The sequence below is a fragment of the Lactuca sativa genome, chromosome 8 (genome assembly GCF_002870075.4).
Source record: "Lactuca sativa cultivar Salinas chromosome 8, Lsat_Salinas_v11, whole genome shotgun sequence".
NCBI lineage: Eukaryota > Viridiplantae > Streptophyta > Magnoliopsida > Asterales > Asteraceae > Lactuca > Lactuca sativa.
Window position 1 is genome coordinate 469,682 of NC_056630.2, and position 17,753 is coordinate 487,434.

The window sequence follows — 17,753 nt, forward strand, 5'->3', positions numbered from 1 at the left end:
ATTAGTCTTAATTGTTTAGACACAACATATAAACTATCTAAGGCAAAGGTGTATAAGTTCAAGAAGCCTTGATAAAAGATTATCAAAGCATTAATTACTAGAAACATGGACTTAAGAAATTCAATAAGTATTGTTTTTTCTGAAAGTTAAGATGTTTCTGAATACATGTCAAAGCTAGTGGGAATATATGATCCCTTATCTAAGGACACGCGTATCTGATAGGATCAGAGTTGACAGCGGATTTGGAAAGCTACGATTGCAGATCAGGATCTGAAGTCATACGCATAATAGTTATTAGACTTATCCAAGTGGGAGACTGTTGGATTAGTGTCTAAGTCCATAACTATTTTGGTATGTACTTGACCCGATGGTGCATGGTCCTTTTGGGTTGCCTTCACCAAAGCAACTTGATAGGATGAATTATTGAGAGAAAGGATTAAATATGATTTATTAATATATTATGGGAATAATATATTAAAGGAGAAATCATATTGTTTCATTAATATTAGTCAAGAATTAATTGGTAATTAGTTTTGTGACTAAAAGAGATTAATTAAACTTAAGGGACTGGAATTGTAATTATAAGATAATTGCAATTTGGGTCATGGATTGCCTTTTATTATAAGGTGGATGAATTCTATGGGGGAAGCCCATATGAAATCGTCCAAGGCCTTAAGGAAAGGGCTCCATGGGTTGCTTAGGGCTTAAGCAACTAAATTAGGGTTTCCTTGTTAGATAACCCTAATTGCCTCACTATATATAGATCCCTTAAGGACCAAAAACGTGGCTAAGCTTCTTGCTAGGGTTTTCACATGGTTTTGGCAGCCTCTATCATCTCTCCTCTTCATCCTCTTGCTTATGGTGTTTGTAAGCCATTAGAGGAGTGACACTTGTGACTCTAAGCCTTCCAAAGTCAATTCAAGGAGAAATTGGGATTGTTATTACTACATAACAATCAAGGTAACATCTTAAACCTAATTATATGTTAATATCGATTTCCATATGCTAGAATTAGGGTTTATAGTCTTGGATAAATTGCATGTACAATAGAGAAACCTAGATCCAAGCATTAGGGTTTGTATGAGCACATAGGATGTTCTTATGACCAAAACTCGTCAGATTTGACACTGGTTTTGTTCTGATACCAATTGTAAGGTCCTGAAATGGATCTTACCAGTGATTAAATGAAAAACAAAATCAATAACAATAAAGAAGAAGTATAAACAATGATGTAAACAAGCTTTCACATGCTTCTATTAGTGAAAACGTTTGGTACAACTTGTGAAATAGCAGCCGTGAACTCTGTGGCATCAACAACCACTAAATGACCTAGCACACCTCTATATATACTGGACCTGGGCCGGCCTTGGGTTTACGGCCATAAACTCATAGTTGGCCGTAAACTACTACAAAGGCTACCAAAACTGCATAATTAAGAAAAAGAACCTATTACATTGAAAGCCTAGACCAAACCATTACTTAGACCCTTCAACTTGGTACTCGCCTCCATTATTCCACCACTTACCACCCACAATCCAGCGGGTAAATAGAAGTAGCTAATCGCTGCCTCCAGAACTATTTCCGATCCTTTGCTAGTGACGAACCACATAACTGGAGCAAGTTCTTATATCCAGTGGAGTATTGGTACAACACATTGCATCACTCCTCCATTAACATGTCCCCATTCCAAGCTCTCTATGGCTGCCAAATTCCAGATCTCAATCATTATACTCCGGGCAAGTCTAACACCGCTTCCATTGACATCACTCTCATGGAACACCAGCGACTTCGTTCGGTATTAAAAGACAATTTGCATAGAGCCCAATAACGTATGGCAGCCTCGGCGAACACTCATCTTCTCAACAAACACTTTAATGTGGGGGATATGGTCTATTTGTGACTAAAAGATTATAGACAACAGTCAGTACAATCTCGAGCCACCAAAAAGCTAAGTCGGAGATACTATGGGGCATTTAAAATCCTTGAATGCATCGGAAAGGTTGCATACTGCCTTGAATTGCCTAAAGACTCTCAAATACATCTGGTATTTCATGTCTCCTTACTCCGACAGGCCCTAAGCAATCCAGAACCGACACCCCTTCCTGCTATGGTTGAACCCATTCTTGCTCCCAGTTACTTGTTGGACCATCGACTCCACAACAAAGATCTACAGGTTCTAGTGGCATGGCACTTCAAGGAAGTCACAGAAGTAACATGGGAGAATTATACAGACTTCCGAGCTCGTTTTCCTGATTTTTGTTTGATAGATGGTTATGCATTACAGCTCGAGGACGAGCTTGCTGTTAAAAGGAGGGCAGTTGATACGGTTCATAAACCCAACACACAAGATCCAGTACAGGGGAGCCCAACAAATCACAAGTTAGAAAGGTCCAAGAGGGAAATAAAGCTACCAGCACTTTATAAAGACTGAAGCACAAAATCTGGAAGACTTAGTATGGCTCACGTGCATGAAGACTTCGTCTCTTTTCATTTATTTTCATTTACCAGTCAAAGTAGTTGCATCAAAGTAGAACTCACTTTTCCCTTCGGCATGCATGGATTCCTTAATTTTAGTCAGCCATTAATTTCCCTTTCTATAAATTGTAATATGCTTGCTCATGAATATTAAGTTGAAAATTGCTCCAATTCATCTCTTCTTATTCTGTTTTTCTTGGGAGACTTGCCATCTCTAATTGGCTTGCTATCACAATCATGGGGTCCATATATCTTTACATGGTATCAAAGTCGGCATCTTGCATCCCTGTAGCCCAACGCTATGACGTTCTCAAAGCTATACCTCCAACTTCAAGAGTTATGGTAGAATCATCAAGTCATAAGGATGTAGTTTTAGAGATTCCTCCCTCTGATTCAGCTATTCTTACATCTGTACCATCCTCAAATGATCTGACACAGATATAGACCTCTCTGCCTCCGGTGAAATGAAGGCGTCTTGATCTGAGGCAGGGAGTGCTTATTCAAGATCAAGCAACTCCATCTCCATCTACTGTCGTGACCACAACAGTTATTGCACCACACGAAGAAGGCCCAAGCACCACATTTGAAACAAGCGGGTCATCAGCTGTCCCAGAATACTCCCCATCAAGGCCTTCGCTAGATGAAGCCTCCATCAGGGTAGCAATGCACTTGGCTCAAAATATTTCTGAACCTTCCTCACGTGGAAAAGGAATATCTATCGAGGAAGGTCGTTCAGGGGATGGTAATACTGAGGTGTCCTCTCTCAAAGAAGAAATTGGCATTTTAAAATAGGGGAACATTGAGAAGGACATCTTAATTGGAAAGCATGATGTTAGGAATGTTGAGCTTGAGGAAGATAATGCCTTGAAGTCAAAGCAAATCTCTGAGCTTAAGACCAATCTTGGATACCTGAATGCTTTTTATTTTAGCTTGAAGAATAAACTATTTGAAGCCTTCGGAGATAAGTTTCAGTCTTTATTTCAAAAGCCAGATGGTGTTGAAGATCCTCCCATTGCTCCCATCCAACCTTCAGAAGATGAATTTCCTGTTGACCGACCTCCCCCGAGAACAACAAGAATTTTTGATCGATTTGATAAGGAGCCTGTAAAAACCATCCCACGGATCAAAATCAAACATGGCCAAAGAAAAGTCACTATTGAGCAGAAGGAAGGCTTGCGTTTCTTGAAAAGTTCAAATGAGAATCGCAAAGCAGATGAACCTCAACTCACAGTGACTGATCTTAAAAGGAGAAATTTGGTGATGAATATGGTGATCGTAAAGGGATCAAGATGTGGGGTTATGATCCTAAGCTTAAGTTGTGGGTGGTTAAGAGGAATTCTGGAAATCCAGAATACTACAAAAGCATACATGACTTCAACTCATGGACGAAATTTGATCTCTCTGAACTCTCTAGGGCCCCCTTCCACAATCCTTCTCAAAACCCTAGTGCTTTCAAATTCAAGCAGTTTTTGGATAAACAGATCAAGGATAACTTTCCCTCGATGAAGACTAGGGATGAGCATAGGCGGGAACCCGCCTCATTTTGTGAGAACCGGAATCGGAACCGACGGTTCCTAGAAAGTTAGAATCGGAACCCGAACCGCCCTAAGCAGTTCTTAAATGTTTGGAACCAGTCCTGGAACCGGTGGTTCCGGTTTCAGGAGCGGGTAACCCGGTTACATTAATTTTGTCAACTTTTGTCGATAAAACCGCAATTTAGTTCGATCCAAATCAAATCAATTTGGACCAAAGATAGACAAAATCATACCAATATATTCTAAACCGGTCTAAGTAACACACACACACACACACACACACACATATATATATATATATATATATATATATATATATATAAACCGGTTCCAGCGGGTAACGGTTCTGAAAAAATGAGAACTATAGAGACTAGATGTTGTACAAGTCGAAGTGTTTAATTCTTTAGTTTCGCATGTTAGTTATTTTACTGAGTCTTCATTTGTGCGAAGCGTATAGTTCAGGACTTAGTATATTTTTTGTACACTCAGGTTTCCTATAAATAGGGACTGAGGTTAGAAGTAGAGACATAAAATGCACGAGTGATTCATTAATCATTTGCAAGTTATCTCTACTTAAGTTTGTAATCAGTTCATCAATATAAGATCTAATTAATATTTACTTTTTGTGTTCTTACTTTTCATTCATACAATCATGATTGCTTTCTAAATCTTGATTACAATTCTCATCAATTGGTATCAGAGCAGGTTTCAAACAGCATTGATCTGATTTTCGTTTTAGAATCATTTGCTTTTTGACTAGTAACTTTACTCAAAATTTTCCGCGCATTTTGGTTCTGAAAATCTCTCTTGATCTTCATATTTGAATCGATTCTGCATTTGAATTGTTTAGTCGAGTGATCGATTAGCAATCGGTGATCAATTCGTTCGATCAATTCACAAATTCATCAAGTTTTTCAAGCTTTCTAAAAAATTCTCGTGTTCATCAATGGCGAACTTCAACATGAATACCATGACTTCTTTCTCTCACTTACTTGGTTCTTCAACCAAAATTCCAATGTTAATCCTTGAATACTATGATCAGTGAGCTGATAGGATGGAGGATTACTTAAATGGAATTGATGAAGAGCTATGGAATTGTATCAGTGGAAAAGGTTAACCTCCTGATAATGTTCAAACAATTGGACAATTTTCTTCTTCAGATGAAGTTGCTAATCAATAGAATCGCATGAAGGAAAATGAGAAAAGGTGTATGAGAGAACTAAGAGGTGCTTTGTCTCCTGTGGTTTAAAATTACATTCGCAGTTGTAAAACAACCAAGGACATTTGGATCACACTAAAAGAGAAGTATCAAGGTAGCGGAAAGACGAAGATCAATTCTGTTAAGCAATGTCTTGTTGAACTTAAGGAATTCAAACAAAAGGATGCTGAAACTCTTGAAAACTACTATGATCGTCTGAATGAGCTTGTTTATCATTGCAGTAGGTATGGAATCACAAGGTCTCTCATGGAATTCAATCTAACATTCATCATGGGTCTTCGCAAAGAATGGCGTAGTGTGAGTATGATGATAAAGAACCAACAAAGTTTTGATACAACCAACTTGAATGATCTCTACAACCAGCTGAAAACACATGAAAGTGAAGTTACAGAAATGTTTGAAGAATCAAAACAGAGTCTAGGAGGTCCTTTGGCTTTGGTTTCAAAGATTTCAGAAATTAATGCTGGTGAAATGGAAGGATCAGACAATGAAGGTTTCTTAATGAACTCTGATGATGAAGCAGTTGCATTCTATTCAAAAAACAGAGTTAAGAAATTTTTCAAAAAGCCTTTCAATCCAAAAGGAAAGCCAAATGATGCAAAGAGTGGTTTCATAAAAGCTGGGGTGAGGAAAAGAAGAAATTAGAAAAGGGTGAAGAAAAGCATAAAGATGCGAAGGAAGAGAAGAAACTAAAAGGTGATTCTAGAATTTATTGTCATTACTACAATGGTGCAAATCACTTCGCAGCAGATTGTATGATGAGAAAGAAAGAGGAGAAGAAAAGCAAAATAAAAGATGAAGCCTACTACTCAGAAAAGCTTGAGGAGGTGCATGCGAAGGCAAAAGGATTGTCATTAGTTGCGAAGGGAGAATCTGATGAAGAAGAAAGTGGAACTTATCAGATTTGGTCTTCAGGATCTGATGATGAAGAAATGAGGCACCCAACTCATGGTTCAATGTTCGCAAGCTATAAAGATAATTGTGAAGAGAATGTTTATGGACGATGCTTTGTGTCCAAGTCCACTGATAAATCTCCAATGACCACCAAGGTACGTGCTATTCTTGAATCATTTAATATTCCTTTATCTGCTTATGATGCTGAAATAACTTCATTTGATGATATTGTTGTTTATTTTGATTCTGTTATTCTGTCTGCTAGTACAGAAGCACAAAATCTAAAATTGCAACTAGTTGAGACAAGAAAAGAATTAGAAATAAAACGAAGCAGAGTAGATAAACTTGAATTACAAATGGAAAATGTAAATTGTGATAGGAACAATCTAGATAAAGAAGTTAGGTTGTTACTAGCACAAAGAAACATTTATTGTAACTCTGCTAAACGATTGTACGCGAAGTTAACAGCTTTACATCATTCTTCTGAAATAAGAAAAGAACAACATAAGAAACTTTTACCTTTTCTTGAATATGAACGCGAAAAAGTTGATGTTGTTTCTTATGACTGCGAAAACACAATTGCTTAATTTGACAAAATACTTGATGATAGATTCGCATATGGTATTGTCAAAATTGATGAATTCTTGAATGCTGATGAGTTGGTTAGTATTGTCAATGAAAGTTTGACAAAGAATGAACAAGTGAAAATCTTAAAGAAAACTGAAACTTCAACTCTTGATTCTCAACTCAATTGTGCTGATGTCGATGAGAATTCAGATAATGTGAGTGAAATCAGTGAGATCGAAGAGGAAGAAGAGGTCGATTGTTCTAAATTGTCAATCATTAATATCACATCTAAGGTCAAAGGTAAAGAAATTATAGTTGATTTGATAGTAAAGGAGGAAAATGATAAACCCTCTACTTCGCAACATTGTGACTTTGATAATGTGGAAGTTGAAAGCTAGAAGACTGATGACACTGATGAAAACAAAGAAGAAGTAAAGGATTCACATGAAACACCTCAACGAGTTGTTGTTAATCAAGTGTTTGGTGATACAAAAGAATTCGACAAAATTCTTAATGACAAAGGTGCACATTATTTGGAAACTAACACTGTGGTTTATCCAAACTTTACATGTACAGATAACACAATTTTTCCAAATCAAGTCTTTGTCACAACTGGAAATGTTGAGAAAATTAAACCTGAATTCAACAAAATGGTTGAAAATGATAATCAAAGGTCAACTACTGAAGGTTTCTTTGCAAATCAAAATACAGTAGAAAACAATTTAACTCAAAATTCTTATGTTTTTCAAGGTCAAAAATCATCACAAAAATGGGTGGTTAAACGTGAAAAAGAAAACAAAGTTTTTGAAAGAGATGAAAAACCAAAGATGGACGTGAAACTAAATTCTCATGAATTCAAATTGATGGTTGGAAAGTATTCAACAGAAAATAATGTTTCAAAAAGAAAAGCAAGAAAAAGCAATCTTTTGGCAAGTTGTGTCTAATGATAAACCAAAAGTTGAAAAAACACAAATTTCAAAGACAAAATCATCAAAATTTCAAAAGGATACAAGTTTTCACAAACCAATATATTCTGTTGACAAAATTCCAATGAAAAATAACGATAAATTTGTTCGGAAATATGACAAAATTAGAAAATTTGAGACTTCGCAAAAATTTGTGAATGATCATAAGTTTCACAATGTTGGCAAATTAACGAATAATTCATCAACTTTGAATGTCAAAACTCAAGCAAAACCAAAATTTTCACCTAAACAACCAAACTTTCCAAATCCTTCGATCTCAAAACCGACCAAAGTTTCGTATACAAAAGGAAAATTTGATGTATGTACGATCAACAGTTGGCTTGAAGGGCAAGGAAAACAATATCAAAATGGGAAGTTTTAAGAGCAACAGATAAAGACTGCATTTGACAAGTTTGTGAATACGTCTACCAGTGGTAGTTCATCATCACATGATTCGCAAGTCCGAGTACAAAAATGGAAACCAGTTATGAAAGTTGCGAATGTTGTGAAGGATGAGATGAAAGTCAATGGAAATCCAAAACTATTGAACAATTATATTTCAATATCTAGATCTGATGATGGTTATTTAATGGATAGTGTCTCAGACAAAGTGAAAACATGGTTTTTAAATTCAAAGAATTTCTTCAAAACTACTAATGAAGGACCCAATAAGTCTTGGGTTCCAAAAAATTTCAATAAATGCAGGTGATAAGTGACGAGCAATATGATGTGAAATGTTATATTGATAGTGGTTGCTCTCGTCACATGACTGGAAGAAAAGAAAACTTACGAGATTATAGAAGCTTGGAAAATGTTGGAGTAGTCAAATTTGGAAATAATCACAAGTTTCAAGTGAAAGGCTATGGAAAAGTCACAAATGGACAATTCACAGTTAACAGGGTTGCTTATGTTGAAGGTCTTCAACATAACTTGATTAGTGTTTCGCAACTTGTTGTAGGTACTGGAAATCAGGTTGTGTTTAATAAAGATGGAAGTATCATTTCAAACACAAAGACAAATGAAGTACTTCTCAAATCCAAAAGATATGGCGACATGTTTACACTAGACATCAAACCAATTGTGGGCAAACCTGCAGTGTGTTTACTATCAAAGGCCTCTAATGATGTTAGTTGGCTCTGGCATAGAAGATTTTCGCATTTGAACTTTCGCAATATTAATAAACTTGTCACTGAAGATTTGGTTCGAGGTTTACCTATACTAAAATTTGACAATGATACTTTGTGTGCAGCCTGCGAACAAGGAAAACAACATAGAAAAGGTCATCTAATTGTGATAGATTCAAAGATCGTGGAACCATTGGAACTTTTTCACATTGACTTATGTGGACCGTCGACTATTGCTACAATCAATAAAAAGCGGTACATTTTAGTTATTGTTGATGATTTTTCTCGATTCACATGGGTATTTTTTCTCAGGTTAAAGTCTGAAGTTGCTCAGACAATGATTGATTTTATCAAAAAAAAATTGAGATTGGTCTTAAAAAGAGTGTTATCAGAATTAAAAGTGACGATAGTTCTGAGTTTAAAAATCAAACACTAGATTTCTTTCTCACAGGCAAAGGCATTTCGCATAATTTCTCATCACCATATACTCCACAACAAAATGGTGTTGTTGAAAGAAGAAATAGGTCTCTATGCGAAGCAGCCAGAACCATGTTAACATATGCGAACTTACCTCAATATCTTTGGGCTGAAGATGTATCGACTGCATGTTTTACTCAGAATCGGTCATTCATTCATCGAAGATTCAATGTCACTCCATATGAAATACTCAACAATCGAAAACCTAATGTAAAATTTTTCCATGTTTTTGGTTGCAGGTGTTTTATAATGAATCTAAAAGATAATTTGACCGAGTTCTAAGCTAAAGCTGATGAAGGCATATTCTTAGGATATTCGCAAAATTCAGTTGCATACAGGGTGTTAAACAAGCGAACAAGAAAAGTTGAAGAAACTTTCAACTTAACCTTTGATGATTACTATCTTAAACAAACGGATAGTAAATTTGAACATAAATCAATTCTTGTTGATTCAGATACTCAAATTGAAAATTCTGAAATAAATGATTTTGATTATGACTTAATTTTCAGAACTCCTGACAGGGCAATTGATGCGGAAGTTCATGCTCCTGATAATCAAACATCAGAATCCTCAAAACATACTGATGATTCAACAATAAATACAAAGTCAATATCTTGCGAAAGTGTGCCTGAAGTTCGTATGGAGGGGGAGCATACGATCACCAATGTACAGAGAGAGCAAACTTTCGAGGGGGAGAATGAAAATATGAATCATCAAGTTGAGGGGGAGCATTCACAATTTCAACAGGAACATCATTTTGAGGGGGAGCATCAAGATAAACATCATGTTGAGGAGGAGCATGATGCAACAGAGAAAACTAATATTGATGAAAATGATGAATTTCATGAATTAAATGATAATTTTTCTGTTGTAGGATCTGAAAATGAAGATGTGTACAAAGATGCACCATTGGAATTTAATCCTGATTTTCCACCACTTGAGAAATGGACAAGGAATCATCCCAAAGAACAGGTGATTGGGAATCCACAAGATTGTGTGTTGACAAGAGCTCAAATTTGTGCGAAAAATGAGGTATTGAATGCGAACCAAGAATTGTGTATGTTTAATGTTTTGATTTCGAAAATAGAGCCAAAGACAGTAAACAATGCTATAGAACACTCAGATTGGGTTGTTGCTATGCAATCTGAACTGGCTGGATTTGAACAAAATAAGGTTTGGAGATTAATTCCTAAACCTTCTGATGTTTCAATTGTCGGATTAAAATGGATTTTTAAAAATAAAACCGACAAAGATGGCAATATTATTCATAATAAAGCTAGACTAGTTGTTAAAGGCTATTCGCAACAAGAAGGAATAGACTATGAAGAAATATTTGCTCCTGTTGCAAGACTCGAAGCAGTTCGCATATTTTTGGCTTATGCAGCTCACAAAGACTTCGATGTTTTTCAAATGGATGTTAAGTGTGCATTCTTAAATGGAGAACTAGAAGAAACAGTCTATATTGAACAACCACCAGGATTGATAAATGAGGAACATCCTGATCATGTCTACATCCTAGACAAAGCAGTTTATGGATTAAAACAAGCACCAAGAGCCTGGTATGCAACACTTACAAATTTTTTGAAACAATCTAAATTTAAACAAGGATCAGTTGACCTCACATTGTTTCGCAAGAAAGTTGGGAATCATCTCATGCTTGTTCAAATTTATGTTGATGATATTATTTTTGGCTCAACTGACCCATCATTGTCAATTGAATTTGAAAATCTAATGAAGAGTAAATTTGAAATGAGTATGATGGGAAAAATTAATAAAATTTTTGGTTTAAATATAAGACAGAACAGGGACGGAATTTTAATCAATCAAGAAAAATACACAAAGAACCTACTTGAAAAGTTTGGAATGACAAACAGCACGAAGCTGAGAGTACCTATGGCAGTGGGAACAAGACTAACTCCTTCATTAGATACTCCTGTTGTTGATTTAACTCTTTATCGAAGCATGATAGGGTCTTTGTTGTACTTAACTGCAAGCAGACCTGATATTATGTTTTCAGTATGTAATTGTGCTAGGTATCAAGCTAATCCCAGAGAACCTCATTTAACTGCAGTGAAAAATATTTTTCGCTATCTTAAGGGGACAATTTCGTTAGGACTTTAGTATCCTTCAAAATCGGGATTTTTCATTCAAGCTTTTTCAGATTCTGATCTAGGAGGATGTACTTTGGATAAAAAAGTACAAGTGGTGGGTGTCAACTATTGGATGGGAAATTGGTGAGTTGGCAGTCGAAGAAGCAAACTTGTGTTGCTATATCCATTGCTTAGGCTGAATACATTTCAGCTGCTACTTGCACTTCACAAATCATTTGAATTCAGAGTCAACTTCATGATTATGCTATAAATATGAAAAAGATTCCCTTGTATTGTGATTCTCAAAGTGCAATTCGCGTTTGTCATAATCCAGTACAACACTCAAAGACAAAACACATAGCTCTTCGATATCATTTTATCAAAGATCATGTGGAAGATGGAAATATTGAAATACATTTTGTTAAAACCACTGAACAACTTGCTGATATTTTTACTAAACCTCTTGATGAAAAATCATTTGTAAGAATTTCAGCAGGTTTGGGGATGATCGATGTGAATTCAGTTTCAAAATCAATAACTCAAGAATGAAAGGTCCATTCAGCAGCTCTGAGTAAAAATCATTCAAAAGTTACTGCGCGTTAAGAGGCTTCGCATTGCTTCGCATTCGCACATCTGGTAACTAAGGTTCAATTTAATATTTTTTTTATGCTTTGTGAAAAACTTGAAAAATCAAAAATATTTTCTTTTTTTTTGTTTTTATTTTCGAAAATCCAAAAAGATTTTATTTTGTTATGTCTTTATTTTTGAAAAATTCAAAAACCACAAAAATATTTTTTTTAACTGTGTTCTTTAAGTTTTGTGTGTTTTTAGTTTTAGTCAAGAGTATAATGCGAAGAGGTCATGTTTATATGTTTCTATGGGAAGGTATCATTTCTTTCAACTTTGTACTAGTTAGGATGTCCCTAGAAGCATGTTGCAGCATGTTGACTCAAGCCTCATATGACTCTGTGTGTGAGAAACAAAAGCCTGAATGAAATTATCTCATGAAAATTTCTTCCCAATTAGGCTTATATTCGCATCAGTCAAAAGAGCTACCTTACTCTTCTCATATGAGTAAAGAGTTTTCTATTTGGTCCACAAATAACAGAGGTACATTCGATCTTATAACCAATCTTTTTCATCACAAAATTCTTAACACAAATCACACACAAAGACGTATGTCCGAGAGGTCTCTGATCAACCCCATCGAGACCTAGATATACAAAAATTATGTGTTAATGATCAGACATCATGAGTCCGTGATGAAGGTGAAACCCAAACATCTTACAACTTAAGGAATTGACAGGGAACATTGTTCCAGATATTAACGAAACTTTTGTTTCAGTACCAAAATTCGAAACTCCAAATCATATTCAATTCGCATGCGTGGTCATCATCAAACATTCGCAACCCACGATGTTTGTTACCCAACAAGATCCAGTACATAAATTTTTTTATGAATATGATTTCCGTGTGAGTTTCATTTGAATGTCCTGGTCATGATAAATATTTTCAAAGCTGACTTGTCACTGACTACACTGGTCATACAAGTAATTCTGTTACAATTTATCACCTTATGTTTAGGTTGACATGTAACGAAATTTTCAACCAACCCAAGAATCACTTTTAAAAGAAGCCCTTTGATACTTATCAAAAAGTATTCGATTGTAATTCACGGGAACATACACAAGTTGTTGATCATCTCTCTTGATGATTAACGAAGCAACCTTTGCTCGGGGTTTAACTGCCTTCGTGTCAAATTGCATTTTTGACATCACAGAATTCCAAAAATTTTTAAACTTGCTTCTTATCTTATTTCTTTAACTCACATGCACTCACGAAATCCTTGAGGTTCTAAGTAATACCAACTTAGGTTGAAGATTTCGCAAGTCTGGCATATGACTTCGCATTTCATCCCAAAAGTGAAAGAGCCTTGCCTCCATGCGAAGGGTTCTAATGGTTACAATTCAATAAAGGGGATATTGACAGGCTATGTATCCATGACGTATGGTATTCTGCGCGATTTTCTAGGCGATGTGACAGCTGCTTTTTGACGCACGGCTAACTTTTCGCAGTAATGGTCCGATTTTCAAGGTGCCACGTTGGATATCATTAAATGCATCCCGTTTCAAATTCAAATCAATCAGGGTTACATATAAAAGGGGGTTCAAGAGTGTTTTATACGGTTACGCGATCAAACTCAAAAATTCCCAAATTCTCTGTTCTTCATCTTCTTCAAACCCTAACAATGGCTGCTACTCAATCCAACACAGACAAAGTTATTTCATAGTCTCTTATGAAGATTCAAAGCACCAACTACCAAGTTGATCCTATTGTCTCATCTGTCACACCCCAAAACCAAGAACGGCGGAAACGTTCCGGGGTGGATGACGTCATGTACAGTATCACAACAGTGTAAAGTAGTAAATAAGCAACAACATCATCCATTGCATTATAAGTAAAATTTTGATACATGTGTGTTCTTTCATTGTAATAAGACACCAAAAATAATAATCAAAATAAAAGACGAGACTTGTCTACTGCTCCGTCTTCTCAAAACCTGGCCATCGTACCTGTCTACTGGTGCCCTGAGAATACAAGTTATTTTGAAAGCGAGTATCAGCCTAACGCTGGTGAATTCATAAGTATTTAGGTGTTATTGTCTTGTTTTGAAAAAAACTGTTATGAATGTCATGTAAAACCTTTAAGTAAGACAGTTGATATAAGTATGAAAAACCCTAGAAAATCCCTTATTTCCTATTAGTATGAGATGTAGTCTTCTACCAAGACCCGAATGTTTTGTAAGTAAAATGATATTTTTCCCTTCTATTGACTAGTACTAAAAGTACTTAGTCTAACTCTTCGTTTATATGAATGTATCACAAAATAAAGTAAATAGGAAAAGTACTAATGTAAGTGTTATCCCAAGGTACTAGGGCTAACACGACATATATAACCTAATGAACATCCGAAGATTGTCCAATTGTCCTCTGTAGCAGTAGCAGGGCGGAGGAAGGGTTAGTCCCGTGAATGTACTCCTAGTATAAGTAATAACCGTAGGCATCCGTAGATGTTCATCACCCACTGGTGCTAACAGTTGGGTTCCGGAATGGTTAGTCCCGTCTAGATATCCCGAGGTACTAGGGATAGGCAGGTCAATTCACACAGAAAGTATGAATAAACCTTCGTCATAATTCTAGGTACAAGTATCCAGGTAAGTAAATACAGGATAATGTATCTATGTAACAGTACTCATGTATGGTATTCATGTAAACGTACTCAGATAAACGTATCTATGTAACCGTACTCATGTATCATGTAATCCTAAGTAAATGTACTCATGTATCATGTAAGCATATGTAATCGTACTCATGTATCAAGTAATGTACTAGTATAGACTCATGAATGAACTAACTTTTGTGTGATTCCTTGTAATAGGAATAATGTTTTGTATCTTCTAACTATCCCTATGATAATTAACTGGAAGGTAATTGGTTGTTCAAGAAGGTAAAAATGGTTTTGTAAGACATCTAAGAGTTTTGAATAATAATTAAGAATGACTTGATGTCATTTTAATATACATTTCAAAAGTAATACATTTGATAACAAAATATTTTTAAGATAGAAAACCATTTCATGCATCACATTTTGTAGTATGTGAAATCTATTGAATGAAAACACAGTTATAAAATACATATAGATGATTTAATAACATGTTGTTTTCTACTTGTATTCCCCCCCCCCCATTAAAGCATTTAAAATCATTTAAAACATTGATTTAGCGGTATGAACTCACATGTAGATGGTGGTTTGGATGAACTGAACAGTGTAGGATTGTTAGGCGTCAAGTGAGGACTTGTACACACACTACGATCCTAATGAACATATAATCACACATATATGCACTCAATTAGTCTTAATTTACTAACTGATAATGTTAAGACATCCTAGAACATAACATACACTTTATATAAGTGTTATAAGCCCTAAGGATTGCATCTAAGTTGTTGTGGGACAAGGCACTTGGGTTTAGGGTTCCTAAGGACCCCATACTTGAGTTTACTCTCCATATAACCCCACACAAGGAGTTTACGGTCGTAAACTCTTGAGTTTACGGCCGTGAACTCTAAGGCTTAATGTCCTTTGTTGTTTTGAGGTGCTAAATGATTCCTAGAAGCATTCCAACTTGGTGGGTTAATTCATGGAAGGGTTTAGGGCATAATTACACTCCTTTGAGGAGTTTACGGCCCCAAGGCCAATTCCTTTGGAGTTTACTGTCGTAAACTCTCATGGAAGGGTGTTTTTGATGCTTTCAAGTCTCATACACATGTAGGATAGGTTCTAGACTTTTACCTAAAGCAAGTGAAGGCCTTAGGCACACTTTGGTGCCCTTGATTGATGTTCACGGCCCAAGAACCTTATTAGGGCCGTAAACTCACTTTAGGAAGTGTTTTTGATGTTTTAAAGTCCTTGATTTATGTAGGAGTAAACCTAGGTACTTTTCCTAGACTTTAGGAGTGCCAAAAGCACTCTTTGGTCCATGATTTTGGAGTTCACGGTCCAAGATCTTCTTGGGCCGTGAACACCCAAACTTTGGTGTTTCATTGATGTTTTCTTGTCCCAATTACACCTATATACAAGCCTAAGGTAGTAACATATCATGGGGGAAAGGCTAGGCATTGTTTCGGGAGTTTACCGCCCAAGAACACCTTGGGGAGTAAACTCCTAAATCTAGTTGTTTAGCTATCTAATCTATGTTATAAACACATTAAGAGCTATATAACACTATTAGAGAGAGGTACTCACGATTTGGGATAAAAACCCGAAGATCTGTGAGAGAGAAAATGGCTTTTCTCTAGTTGTAAATGTAACTAATGAATGAAATTGTTTCAGAATTCTATTTATAGTCCTGAGATTTTTGGCAGAAAATATTTCATTCCTGAAATGATCTCTAAGATAATAGAGTGTTGGAATAACAGTGTTGCACAAAACCCTAGTGCATCCACTCTCCTGATATTTCCTGAAGTGTAAACCCTGGATTAGTCAAACTTAGACGAAAAAGACTGAAAATTTATTGTGACTGTTATAACTTCTATTGAAGTGATATTGTTTGTACAGAATGGAAATTTCGTGTTGTCACATCATCCTACCATGAAGAATTGAAGATGTTGATCGTTGCACTGAAAAGGTCACCATTATCAACTGCTATGTTCAGTTCTTTTCCTGTTCCTATGACTTGGTTGTCAATGGCGGCATCAACTGTGTCATACAACTATGCAACTGATGTCATCACTTTCAATTTGGTGAATAACAAGAGGGTTCGTCTTACCAAGAACATGTTCATGGACTTCCTGAACATTCCTCATAACCCACCGTTCTTTAAACCCACCAATTCACAGATTATCTTCATGTTCAATGAGATGGGACATCAACCCACTCTTGAAAAGATAAGTGATTTCAGGAAATCAAGCTTACCATGTATTTGGAATTTCTTATTTGGTATCATTCTAAGATGTTTGACCGGAAGGAGTGTCGGTCTAGACAGGGGACGAATGGAGGTTTATGCCATGATTATGGGTCTGTACTATGATTTAAGTATCGATTATGGAACTCAGCTTTGGAAGGAGTTCAACAAAAGCCTAGAAAATACAAGTGTTGATAAGGGGATTTCTTGTGCTAGGTATTGGAGTTTGATCTTAGAAAAAGTATACGCAAAAGAAGGAATTCAAGTTCCTGAAAAAGGAGAAGTTGCAGAATTTTCTTTGTACCAGTTTCCAAAAGTTGTTGAAGATGATGAAAATATCATCACAAGTGTTGCAAGAATTCCTGATGCAATGCTTCGCAAAGTGTCCTCTACTCACAAGGTGTTAGTTTGCTACATGAAAACGTTTAATCCTAATGTGCGAACTGGAGTGTTATTTGAAGTCAGTGTTGAGTCTTCAAAGAATAAGAAGAAAACTCAAAAGGATGAAAAACATGAATCTTCAAAAGTGTCAAAGGCTGAAAGGGTTGAGAAAGATGAGCTTTCTCCCAAAACTAAGAAGGAGATTATACCAACAAAGTCAGGGGTATTAAAGAAGCTTCACAAATCATCACACACGGCTACTTCTCCTATTATTCGCAAAACGGAGGTGAGTAGTAAGGGGGTTGTGTTTAGAGATGTTCCAGCTCCTGTTTCTCCTGGTTCAAAGAGAAGAAGAGCTCAAGAGGTTGCGAAGCATATTACTCAAAAGTTCTACAAGAAACGGAAGATGATAATTCGCAATGAATCATCACAAGATGAAGTAGTTCCAGAGACTCCAGCTGTTTCCATTTCCACAATGGTAAATGTTTCTATTCCAATAACTTCGCAAATTTCCTCCACCACATCCATTCTACTTGAGGTTGTTAAAAACAAATCAGTTCAA